Source organism: Pleurodeles waltl, chromosome 9 (genome assembly GCF_031143425.1).
Source record: "Pleurodeles waltl isolate 20211129_DDA chromosome 9, aPleWal1.hap1.20221129, whole genome shotgun sequence".
NCBI lineage: Eukaryota > Metazoa > Chordata > Amphibia > Caudata > Salamandridae > Pleurodeles > Pleurodeles waltl.
In genome coordinates this window covers 694,484,486-694,497,821 of record NC_090448.1, presented here as the reverse complement: position 1 = coordinate 694,497,821, position 13,336 = coordinate 694,484,486, and the positions used below count along the sequence as shown (strand labels likewise).

The window sequence follows — 13,336 nt, the reverse complement described above, 5'->3', positions numbered from 1 at the left end:
TATGTTTGTGAACCTCTTCTGAACATTTTAAATTAGGGTTTTTTTTATGTGTTGGTTTCTGAATTTAACTTGATCTCATTTGATATGTTTGATTTCTTTCCTCCTACCTTTAGGGAAAGTGGGAGCTCAACATTCATTGATTTTATGTTAGTCCGATGTAAATTGTTTAGCGATTTGGAAGGTGTGAAGGTCCATCGGCTGGGCATTAGTGATCACAACCCCGTAACACTGAAATTGCAATGGTCCCTATCTTTAGAAACAGACACCTTTAAATCTAACATTTTAGATATCACTCTATATAACCAAGGACAACGGTTAAGATGGACGAAAGTGGTCCCGGCCAAGATATATGCATAATTATTGGTCATTTGTGTCCAAGAACTGGAATTGGGCATGAGAGGCTCAAATAATGACATGGAGATTATAGGAGCTTTTCCGGTTATTGGGAAGGTAATCAACTCTTTGTCACTTCCACCCCAGGGGGCCGCCCTGTTACCCAGCGATGGCTTGATAGGTAGTGTACTAATGGCCATGCAGCACTGCGCCAAGCATTGAGCAGCAATCCCAGAGACAAAAACCTGATTGCTAGTCGCACGAGTGATTACAAAGCCCACATCCTTAGGAGACAAAAGGAAATCAAGGATGAGGCATGACAGGACTTACTGAACATCTGAGTCAAAAAATGGTGCTGAATTTTGAGCAGTTATTTATCGTCCCCTCTTTAACACCTTAGATAAGGGTTCAGCCATGTCTCATATTCCACTAGATACATGGGTGACTCATTTGGAAGCAATGTATAATCTAGTGATGGTGCCTTACTGAAAATAACAGCAAGGTATAAAGGGTACGTCTACCTTATCACTGGATAAGGAAGTGGTGAATAAAGCAATTCTGACCCTTTCAAAAAACAAGGCCCCAGGTCCTGATGTGATTCCAGCTGATCTCATTTTGAATGATCCAGTTTTATGGTCCCCAATCCTGGCCCACAGCATTAATGCTGTAGTGAAGGTGGGCCCACGGAAGTCCTGGTCCACCTCTGTCATCGTCACCATCATTAGAAAGGCGAGAGAGCATTTTCTCATTGTTATCGCTCCATTTTTTTGACAGAGACAGCTGTGAAAGAAGTAGGAAGGGTGATTCTTAACAAAATATTATGGTGGACAGAGGAAAACTGTCCCACATTTTGGTTTTAGACTGGGCCTTAGCACAATTGACCATTGTCTCAATCTACATTTGGCTGCCAGTAGATATGTGATTGCTAGTTCTGGGCATCTTTAACTAGCTTTTATGGACCTCACATCTGCTTTTGACAGGGTGAATAGGGCCAAGCTATTGGCAACTACGTTGTTTATGGGGTGTGGATCCTGATAGTGTGTGTTTTTAGGGGATTTGCACCAAAATATATTTGCAATGGCGAGAAACAACAAGGATGTCTCTTTCCCCAAGTCATATAAAGTGAGTCGGAGTGCGTGACAGGTTTTATTCCCACTCTTTTGTAGGCAATGACAAGGTCCTGTTTTCTAGGATGGCATAGGTCTTCGGCGGCTTATAGATTCTTCTGTGACTTTTATGACAGATTTAGATTTGTCCATAAATTATAGTAAATCATATATACTAGGACGATTGACTCTAAGAAATCGATGTCGTTCTCTGCTAATAGCCATGTTTTTAAAAGAAGCCCTTCCTTTTCTTAACTTGAAACTTTTGACTGTAACAGCACCTGGTCCTCGCTTCTGCTTGAACAATAATCTTGCCTTAAAAAAGACAATTGGGGCAATCTTTGGGTTTGCGACTAGGATGGACAAAATATCCCAGAAGGTTAAGACAAAATTGTATCAAAATGTGTGACAATGGCTATGTATGGAGGTGATATCTGGAATTGCATGGGCGCTGGCCAGCTGCAGGTTACTGAGGATATATTTTGCAGAAGATTGATGGGCATTCCATAGGGCATACCTCTTACACTGTTCATCAGGAATTGAGTTTACCTTATTTGAATAATACTATTGGGCTGCGTCCCTTCCTCAGGTGGTATACTATTTAGACCAGATCCAAGTGTAAATTAAATAGGTTGGTTCTGACAGATTGCCTTTCTTTAGACAGATGGCACTTGATTCCTTGATTGAGGTATGTGAACTCGTGCTGTTCTCAGTTGGGGAGAAGGGAGCTTTTTATGAGCCCAGATAAGATTGTGAGATTGGTTATCTCATGGATTTGCACAGATTATATTAGATGGGGGGGGACTCACTGAGAGAACAGAAGAAGTTGGCCAAACCCACAGTAAGAGCAAATACCATGTTGAAAACAAATGTAATGGAGCCTCACCTGGAGTAGGTTCAACATTTTTACCATTGGTTTTTATTCATTCGTTATAGGCTTAATATGGTCCATCGTAAACTATGGAATACAGATTTGAGAGAACCAAATAAACAACCTGGCCTTTGTGGGTGTAATGGCACCTCTCTCTAAGACACTATGCACTTTATTATGTTTTGTAGTCATAAAAAATACCTAGACCAGTTTTTCTGGGTCCTTTGTTAAGGAGCTTGAATTTTTCTCAAGTGTAGCTTCCCTTCATGTATTTGCAGCATCTCCCGGATGTTGATGTTTGTAATGCAGTTACTAGCTTTTTAACAGCTTCTTAAAAAATAAGGAAATCAATGATTTGCATCTGGAGTGTTGCATGTTTTATCTTCTAGTTGTTTCTGTGAAATTAAAGAAATTAATGATTTGATTTTGTTGGATAGTATGTTTTTGAATTTTCTAATCTCTTGTTTACTTGTAAAAAAAAAAATTATTTAAAAATATTAGAATGTAACATTTTAGGTCGGAAACCAACATGGATATAAGAATATTAGTACATGACAGGACTCTGTTTTACAGAGATGTTTTTATCGATGAATGTACTTTTATGGTTATGATTTTAGTAACCAAATAAAGTTTGAATGATTGACTGAGTTAGCTGTTGGTACTTTAATGGATCGGCTGCTCACATAGTTACTTCCAGTTTACTCAGAAAAGCATTGAATCCTGAGGTTTTGCCATTTAATTCTGAATTTTCTCAAGATGAGCTGGAGCCCACTCAAACCGACCTACTTCCTTTGTATTCCTCAGGGGGACTATTTGTTATTGTAAAAATATGTTCTGTGTTGGTCCTGTTTAAATCATTTTCTGAATGTAATGACATTAAATCCCAGGATCTTGCAGGCATTCAACTTATAAAGGGCATTTAGACTGGTAACATAATGGTCACAACCATTTAGTCTGACCATTCCTGGGTTAATAAAATATGGAACATGCAATCAGAGTTTACTGCAACAGATATTTCAGTGAAAAGTGTGTCTAAAACCAGGTATGCATCTATGCTGAGGCCTAGTCAGTCTAGGCAAACCTGGGATGGCACCCATCCCATCTTAGTATTAGCTTCCTCCAGAATCAGCAGAGATTTTAGAGGTCTCCCCCAGCCAGCGCTTCGGTCACTGGAATTGGGGCGCTGCATAATAAAGCTCATAATTGGAAGATCCTACCTATTGGGGATACAGGTAATTGCAGCCAAAAAGGCATGGATTGCCTGATCAAGGCCAGTGCCCTCCTTAAGTTACCATTAACAACATCAGTGTGATATTTTTGTACATCCAAATATTTAATGGTGTCTTACTTCATTGAATTCGTGCAACCCAGACCTCCAAAACGGGAAAGCAATGCAATGGGAAAATGGCATTTGATCCAGTTAATCTGTAACCCAGATGCCTGGCCAAACTCATCCAGCAAACCCATGACCTCTGGTAGCACAGCGGGTCTGCTCTCAGGTATATCAAGGCGTCATCTGCGAATAGAGACATTATTTGGGTCTGTCTGTCTATATGAATGCCCCAGTGGGCCATGTGCTCGCAGCAGGCAGGCCAACTGTTCATTGACCTTTGTGAATAGCAACATAGAGGGGAAGGGGAAGAGGAAGGGTTATGGGCAACTCTGCCTGCTGCTTCTCTCTATAAGAATCCTGTTTGAAATAACTGCACCTGTTCGGACCCTAGCCGCTGGACCTTTGTACAATAGAGCGATCCATCATTGGATCTTCAGTCCTATTCCCAGTCTACCCAGTGTGGACTGCATGTATGCCCACTCTAGGATGTCAAAGACCTTCTCGATATCTAAGGAAGCCACCCAGGCATTGCGTTTCCATCTCATGTTCCAAGTCAATGGCCCAGAACAGTCAGCGGAGATTTAGAAATGTGTTCCTAAAACTACAACAGCATCCTGCTTGCGAGGCTGTGGGGAAGTGGGGTCCTTCAATAATTTTCCTTGGGAATGCCCACGAATAAAGACTTACTGGTCTGCCATTAGAGACATGAAGCACACAACCACAAGATATCAAGTGCCGGACGCAAAAAAATGCTGCATATTATATATCTGGGGGGATACCTCCTCGATATAGTCAAATATGGCTCCCCCTAGGGCTCAGTGTGGCAAAGAGAAATATTGCTCAAAGGTGGGGGGCTCCAGACCTGCCACCACCACAGAGTTGGGAGAAATGATATGGACTGGTACATGCTCGCCGAGAAGACCATCTATAAAAGCAGAGGATGCCCCAAGACATGGAACAAAGTACGGTATTCTTGGGGAACACAGGGAATTGGGGAAGATGGTTGAGATGGAGATACCTTTAGGGATGAGTAGAATGATGATCATTTGATGTATTGACATTTGCTATGTCCTACTGATTCTTTATGTGCCGTATGTTTGTGAGCCGAAAGATGCTCTTTTGCTATGTGCCGGAGATACAACAATGCAGTTTTGTTGGATTATTTATTTTTTGTTAATGAAACTCAGATTTCTTGAAATAAAAAAGGAGTGTGTTCCTGCCTGTGATTAAGCAGTTTTGATGTGGATGCATTAATACCTGTCCCAATAGTGTCAGCCCGTTGGCCAGTACCCACCCCAAAACTTTGTTTAATAACAGGGCAATATGATGCAACCTCCAGCGGGTCCTGCCCAGCTTCAGCAGCACCACTATCAGTGTCTTTCTGACAGAATTAAATTATATACCTGTGCCTTTTCAGTTTCATGGACTTTCAATAGCTGGGGCACCGGCTGGGTCTCAAAGGGGGCATTGAACTCAACTGGAAACCAATCTGTGCCTGGAGTCTTGCCCCTTGCAATCTGTTATATAGCTAGTTTATTGTCCTCCAGGGTCAGAGGGGGTCCAATTAACGTGTCTTCGTAAGATTAAGTGAGAGGATCCCAATACCTTCCTGGTAGTCTGAAGCAGTTGCTGTACCCGTTCCCCCATCATCCCTGTATAATAATTTTCAAAAGCTTTGTTAATTTCCAGCTGAGTGCCAACCACCAAACTGTTATGGGTATGAATAGCCGTTATGGGAGTGCAAGGGGGGGATCTCTGTTTTCATCAACCAAGTCACCAAGCTGCCTGCCTGCCTTAGCTCCCTTGTCACGCTGGCATTTGAAGTATGCCTTAAACTGTAATCTAGATAACCGGTAAAGCGCCTCCCTATATTCTGTCTTGAGGGCTTATACTGTGGCTTTTGCATTTTGATTTGCCACTCAGTATCTGTCAGCTGTCTTTATCCAATTCTCAAGGTCCACAAACTCCTCCAGCACAACACTTTTCATTCTATATTGCGTTTTCATACACATCCCTCACAAAACCACTTTAAATGCACCCCATTCTACAACCTAGTCGGTGGCAGATCGTTCATTATCAGCAAAATATCAATCTATGGCTTACCCTACCTGGGCGCTTAATGGACCATCACTCAGTGCTACAGGTTGCAGTCTCCACCTTTGGGATTGAAAGGCTGACCCCAGGAGAGGGTGACCATCAGTGGACTATGATCAGACAGTGTGCGGCCTAAGCATTCATTGTGTGTGCATGTGGGTGCCATGGTCGTACTGCAGTATACCAAATCAATTCTCATGTGCAGTGCATGTACCGCAGAGTAGTGGGAGTACTCCTTGTCTCACAGGTTTTGGGCCCGCTACAAGTCCACCATCTGTAGGTTTTGTGCCCACTGCTGTAGATGCTTAGTGGTAGTGTGTACCTGAGCCTCTAGGATAGGTAGAATTAATCTACCCCAGTCTAAATCTTGGACACAATTAAAGTCCCCACACCAAAACACTGGAGGTAGTGCTAAGTGCTGGTGTTAGAAAGACGAAAAACAGAGGTTGCCCACCATTTGGTGCATATTGCGCCACCATCTTTAAGGGACTCCCATACACTGCACCCTCAAAAATAAAGTAGCGGCCCCCGGGACCACCCGTGTCAATACTCCTTGGGCATATTCTGAATATGTGGTGCAGTATTTATACGGGGTGGTCCCCGTCAACTCTTGCTTACCTTGTTAGGATACTTCACTGCTAAATGTGTCTCTTGAGGGCATGCAAAGAGGATTTGACTGTGTTTCAGAGTAGCATGGATCCTATGTCGTTTCATATAGGTGCCCATGCTCTGTAAATTTCAAGTCACCCTTGTATCCTTGTGTTCCCATGTCATTATTGTAGGTATCATCACAGGCGTGGCAGGGGTGGCTATGCATTCTTCATAGCTGAGAGGGTGACTGCAACTACTGAACACACAAAACGTAAACATTCTGAACTATTTCCAACAAGTCCATTCCCCAGGCTACGTCCTTAATCGATCAAAGTCACCCGGTTTCCATAATAATCCGGCAAACAATCAATAGTCAGTCTGAAGAATGAGGGGGTCCAACCAGTCCATAATATACAGACATTAGTCAGCCCAACCACCGTCCACATAACTGGCACTCCCTTCCCTCCTGACTGGAGATGACATGGGTGCCCATCTCATTGCAGTCCCTCAACACATTATCAAATACAGATCAGGGCAGAAAGGATACATCGTCCTTAAGAGCACATCAGTAGGTCCGCTGTCATCGGAGTGCTATGTGGTCCACCACTCAGTTCCTCCAAGATCTCCCCCATTCCATTTGAGTCGGTGAGTCCACCTTGTCCTAATCAGAGTCCGTACCTGGCGGTGCAACCATTTAGATATCAGCCAGTACTCCAGCCCTTCCAATGGCAGTTTGTGCCCTCCTGGGTTTATTGCAGATTTTTCTCTGGGATCGATATCTGCCTGTATGGTTTTTCCGCCCCCCTCTCCAGCATCTGTGGAAGCTGCGAGTGCCATCTCTCCATTTGTTTCCAGCCAAACCTATGCCTCCTTCCGTGTAGAAAAGAATAATGTTTTGTCACCATCCAGAACTCTCAATTTCGCTGGATACAGCAGTGCATATTTAATTTCTAGGAGGCAAAAACACTGTTTCACCATGTGGAACGACTCTCGCTGTCTCCTGACTTCTACTGTGTAATCCGAGAATATTGTAACTGTGCGGTTTTCCACTGTCCATGGGCCATTAGTTTTGGATAGTTGCAAAATATTGTCTCTGTCCCTAAAATGAAAAGTAATGCTATTACTGGCCAAAGGTGTGCCCCTGGCTGGGGAGCCCTACCAGGTACCCTGTGGAACCCCTTAACTGAAAAGAAGGTTGAAGTCTTCCACCTAAGACTTGCTCCGTTAACCATGTCTTTAAATATAGGTCCACGCTTTGGCCCTCTACTATCTCAGGTAGTCCCACTATCCGAATATTATTTTGTGTAGAGCAGCCCTCCGCATCATCCACCCTAGAGCACAACAACCTCTCCTAGGACGTGTCACCACAGAGGGACAACGAGATGCCAGCGTCGATTCCATCTTGCTCACCATCTCCTTCAATTTTTGTGGTCTCCCCTTAGAAACCCCATATTCACCATCAGGGTTCACAGCTTGAGTTCTAATGAAGTCTTGTGGTTACTCAGAGTAGATAGGAGTTCTGTGAACTTCTTTGTATGATTTTGGAGGAGCCACTCCACAGTGGTCAAATGGGCTGCTGTGATCTGGTTCGCTGGATCAACATCACTCCATCCTTTATCTTGCTGGCCTTCAGCTTGATCAGACGAGGCACAGCTCATCACTCAGACCAGGCCATCGGTGGCAAGAGGCAGTTGCCCACCTGAAGAAGCTGTTTTGCAAGGCAGAGGTGAGGGCCCCAGCTCCTGCCAGGAGTTTTGCTGACGCACTAAGGCTGCAAGTCGGCCCCCACTGACTCTTGAAGTCACCAGCCCCTTGGATCTGTCCCCTGGTACACTGGGCAAAATTATACAACTGCAGGCCCCAACTGTTCTCCGGTACGGCCCCCATACTCCTTAGAGAAGATGATTCCTCTTTCAGGCCACAAGACAGCTGCACTCCATTGGAGGTGGAAGGCTTGTCATTGCCCATTTGGGGGAACCCTGAAGCCTAGTCCCAATGCCACCGTCAGCGCACCATAGCTTCTGCTGTCTCTTCCAAGTCTGGGCAGCCCCAGCCCTCAGGAAAATCTGCCCATGTGGCTTCCATTTGACCCACCTTCAAGACCCAATTGGGCCGCAGTACGACATTCGTGCATTTTGACCTGGTGCGGGGGAGTCACAGCACAGGGTGCCTGCCATTGTTTGCCTGGTTGGGAACTTTCATAGCCCCTCACAGGGCCTGATATCCGCATCTGTCTCCCCTGGGTCTCACGGTTGCTCACAATGGTGGCTTCACACCATCCTGCAGTTGTCTGGAAGCAGCACGCCCACCTCAAACCCACACAGGAGTGGGCTAGAAAAAGTAACCCTGGTGCAGCACCAATACTGTTCCCTCAGGACCCCTCACAGAAGGGGAATTCGACCGGCCCAGTTGCCATCTTGGACACCTTCAACTTAAATTTTTTGGGTCGGATTTCGATGAAGAGGTGATAATATCCCATCTGCCATATTACAATCCCATTATATCCTATGGAGATTGTAACATGGCGAACAGGATTTCTGTCATGTTTGTGATTGAGTATTTCATCCGGCAAGATCTAAATCAAGCCTTTGTTGCCTATGAAACTTCTGCGTCATAAAGCCCCACTCTACCTACTCTAGGTAGCATCAATCTAAGTTTTAAGAACAAAAATTGTGATTATACTGAAATATTTACTTGCCTTTTTGATTGAGGCCCCTAACTATAATCAGGCCTCCAGAACGTTACTATTAATGAATGTCTATTTGTCCCCAAATGATTTTTTTAAGTGTTGTACCACACTGAATTATAGCTTAAGGGAATAAGAATTTCAGACTAAAAGAAATTCTAAGGCCTTAGTTATAATTACCAGTGATTTAATGCTAGTGTGTTTAAGAAAGAAAACGTCCAATTACTTCACGACTCACCGTATTATCATTACAACATCTTACATGCACAGCAGCATTGTCATTAGCCCCCCACCCACCAACGTTGACTAAGTAATCTATACTTTATTCCACAAATTAGGTTTTTGTTTCTTGAATTGGAGACTTGAGCAGGAACAGACCAGCTCAACACAAACTCTTTCCTTACCAGCAAAATACTAGATTACACCTCGCTTCGTAATCTCAACTAGGTACGAGTGTGGTTAGTATAAAATGGAACCACATAATACATAAGTAAAAAAAATAATTTTAATCGGTTATAATATTCAATCACATTCGATCACAAGAAAATACAATGGAACAATACTCACCTTAAATCTCTGTGATGAAAGAGACATTATACAGTTGCTGGCTTGTTAAAATAAGTACTATAAAAGTATGGGAGAGGTATTGATCTAAGGCTCTTTAATCATCTGTCATCATCACACAACGCAGCAATCAGGGTCACTGGCTCAGTAGGAAGTACAACAGATTTGAGAAGATAGTTACAGATGCGAAAAGGTGATTGGGGACGTCACTACACACTAAATAGGCAAGCTAGTGATGGCAATATTATCAGACAAGTTTAAATAAAATTATAACAATCATTGGCAAAGCAAACCGATCTCTTCTATTAGAGAGCTACTGGCTTGCTCAATGTCTTTTAGCCATGTTGTACAGCAGAGGTATGTAGAAGGTGCTATAAAACAATCTGAAGGGCAAAAAGAGCATTTAAGTACTGATCCTTCAACAGACTAAGCCATACCGAGAAGGGTGAATTATGTGCAATGAGGTACCACACTAAACTGTCTTTCTGTGTTCCCAAGTCTGACTCGAGAAGAGGGCAGAATGAATCATTAGGAGATCTGGTACCACTTTCAAGGGGTTAGTCGGTGTTCCAGGAGACTTAAAGTCCATCTGAATTTACATAATTGTGTTTCTGGACTGGACTAATAAGGGAGAGAAGTCTATGCCTGCAGACGAAAGAAAAAAACAGCAAAGTGATCAGTGGATGTACTGTGGTGAGACGATGTGTTGTGTCTGCTGGTGATAAGGAATTGATATTCAAATATCGAAATTGCTCGATCTAGACCACTAGCCTTTAAGCCCCCACCTCCTGTCAAAAGAAATTATCGGGACCCCTCCACGCATTTTTCACAGTTATTCTTTTAAATCGACAATGTTTAATGTGTAGACTTAGCTAAACATTGTAGTTAAGTTCTGTTACTTTTTTTAAAAATGCAATCAAATACGTGATGCCAAACCTCCTATTTTGGTCAGGCAGGCCTTACTAGCTTGTAAAAGTATTCACGGTGTGATTATTAGACATAGGGCTAGAGGTTTTGAAGAGTACTTGGAGTCCCTTACCTTTTGACACATACTCCCAGCTTGGATATAAATGACAAAACATGTAAGTGATGGCCCATTAGAGCGCGGTTTCGTGATGCTCAGTTTTCAGCTTATAACAAAGCCCACAGCATAATGCTTCATTTGGCCAGAGCCAGGTAGAGAACAGCAGGCACAGGATCCCAGTCCCTGAGGAAGTGCAAAACCAGCCTGCTCAGTCCAATTCTGGCGCTTCTCTCATGCTGAGTAATAGTATCACTAGCATGAGAGCAGCATCTGGATTGGGGTAAGGGAGTCTGGAAGCCTGTGCACTAGCAACTGAGGAGTAAAGGGGCAGGTAAGTGCTTTTAATTTTTTGCTATTGTGCTGCCCCACCACTATTGTCAGATATCAGTTGCTACTGCATTACGCAACTGGCCTACAATACACATAGCAGCCCAAGAATGTGAAGCCACTGAAATTGTAGAGTGTATTGTCAATATATTTAAACACTTGCACACAATAGATGAGGAAACGGCTGCAGGGAGTGCACAAAGTTCAGAACGGGCGTGACCATGTACCACGTACCACACACGTTTTACTATCCTGCTTTGCACATGAATAGTCTTTCTGAATATACAATATAGTTCCCTCTCCTACCCTTTAAACTGAACAGAATATCCTTCTAATGCACAGAGCAGTACAGGCAGGGTAGTCCTTACCATGTAGTCTTGGGCACTTGAAAGATGCTCTCATTAGTCTGCACTGATGCATGGCTAAAGGGAGAACCTTTGGCCGCAAGTGAAGAGGTAAGGTCATAATAAATACATTTATTGGGGAGTGGGGGGTATAACACACCAAACACCCCATCTGATGCTATGCCCTTGTGAAGGGCATGCCATGAGCTGTGCCGGATGAGCCAACCGCCAAACTCGTGAGGAAGCCACCATCATACCGGTGGCGTCCCCCCAGGCATATTACAATATTCCTCCTGGGCTGACTGACGGGAATAGTGCTATGAAATTGATATCAGCTCCCTTAAGGGAGCAGAGGCCAGTACTGTAGCATACCAGCACTATCTGAATGCACACCATCTCCAAAGGAGACGGAGCGCATTCCGATGGTGCAGGGCAGGGGGGGCCTGCACTGCTCATGCCATGAGCATGGGCACCCTTGCAGCCCTTGGCTCTGGCTTTCCACCAGACTTTCCATGGTGGGGTGACCCAAGTAAATGCATGAGGGATCAACTATACTTCGCTTCATTTTTTGGTCAAATTACATTCACAAACCTGCATTCAAGTTAACCAGTAAAATGGAAGAGGTATTTCCCCTAATGTATACACTGCATATAGTCTGAAAGATGGGTGCATTCTCCTTCCTCAGATATTTTCTTTACAGATGGCTACGTCAGACTACCTAGACTAAGCTGGGGGCCTATCTCCAAAGCTGGGTGATTCCAGGTTCAGCCACCTTGCGAATGCCAATGATTGGATTATTTTGTCTACAAGGCAGGAACGATACAAAGACAACATGGCCACCTGCAAGAAATAACAGGCTTAAAAATGTAAAAACAAACTTATTGAAAAGAGTATGTTGTTTGGCTATTTTAAACCAGCCTTTAAATACATGATTAATTCTTCCTTAATTGAATATGTAGTCAACCATTTGAGGGTAATCACTGATCAGGAATTAAACCGGTATCTTCATTTTACCAAACTGGCTGCCGAAGCAAGGGTATTGCTAATGCTAGCGGGTGATTTCATAACAAACATAGGGGGGGGCCTGCGTTTGGAACTGCCATTATTATAACCTGAAATTTAATTCCAATACAGTTATATGTCTCAGAGTATTCCTCAGCATAAAATGTTAAACCTTGATAACATGTTTATTATATCTATTCTTGCCTTTTCATCCGGAGAGCAAGTCCTCACTGTCGCTAACAGCTCAAACTGGGGCTTCCTTCATTGGCATCTTGAGACATAATTCAGTTTTATCAATTTTGTCTGCAGCTGCACTAGAGTGATTGACTTCCCCTGGAAACACTGATTTACAAAGAAGCCTTGGCAGTAACACAATTTCTGAATCAACCCATTGCTAACTGTATAAATAGAAATCTTGGTGATTACCATCAACCTTGTCTAGAAATTATTTCAAAACTAAAGACCCCTAAGCATAAGCAAAGTTTAAAAGCATCAGTAAAATTATTCTTTTTTTTCCAATGATCTTGCACTGTCCCCATCACATAAAAAAACTCTGATGTGAAGCACACATGAGACAGTCCTGACTAGATTTGAATCTGCTACCAAGAATACAAAGGTACTTCTTACCTTCAAGACTATTGTACATTCCAAACCTTCAGATTGAAGGATCATGGTCTATCTATAAAGTAATAATAAACTGGGTCACTTATGCCTTGATGCAGATAAATCTTTAGAACTCATTACACATCTAGGACCACAGTGGGTAGACCTTCCGAAGAAGGCTTGCCCTTTAGGTGTAGAGGGATGCACTTTTTAAACTGATGTACCTTTTAAGAGGGGGCCTACCTTACCTCTAAAAAGATCTGCAGGATACATCCCACCTTTCCTTTCTTATCCACAAGAAGCAGTTAGCTTAATGATGGATTCTACTATATGGTGTGATCATACAGAATCATATCATGTTTTCGGGAATCTGTTACTGGGTGACCAGCCCACTGGCCTTGATGCCATCCCCTGGAAAGGAAAACATACAGCTACATAAAATAAGGCCTTCAATCAAG

General features: G+C 43.2%; 1 protein-coding gene across 1 annotated transcript in view; it reads right to left on the bottom strand.

The window, feature by feature from the left end:
• QPCTL (glutaminyl-peptide cyclotransferase like) overlaps positions 1 to 13,336 on the bottom strand; it is a 967,717-nt gene that overhangs the window by 716,017 nt on the left and 238,364 nt on the right. The gene's annotated exons all lie outside the window — the stretch shown is intronic.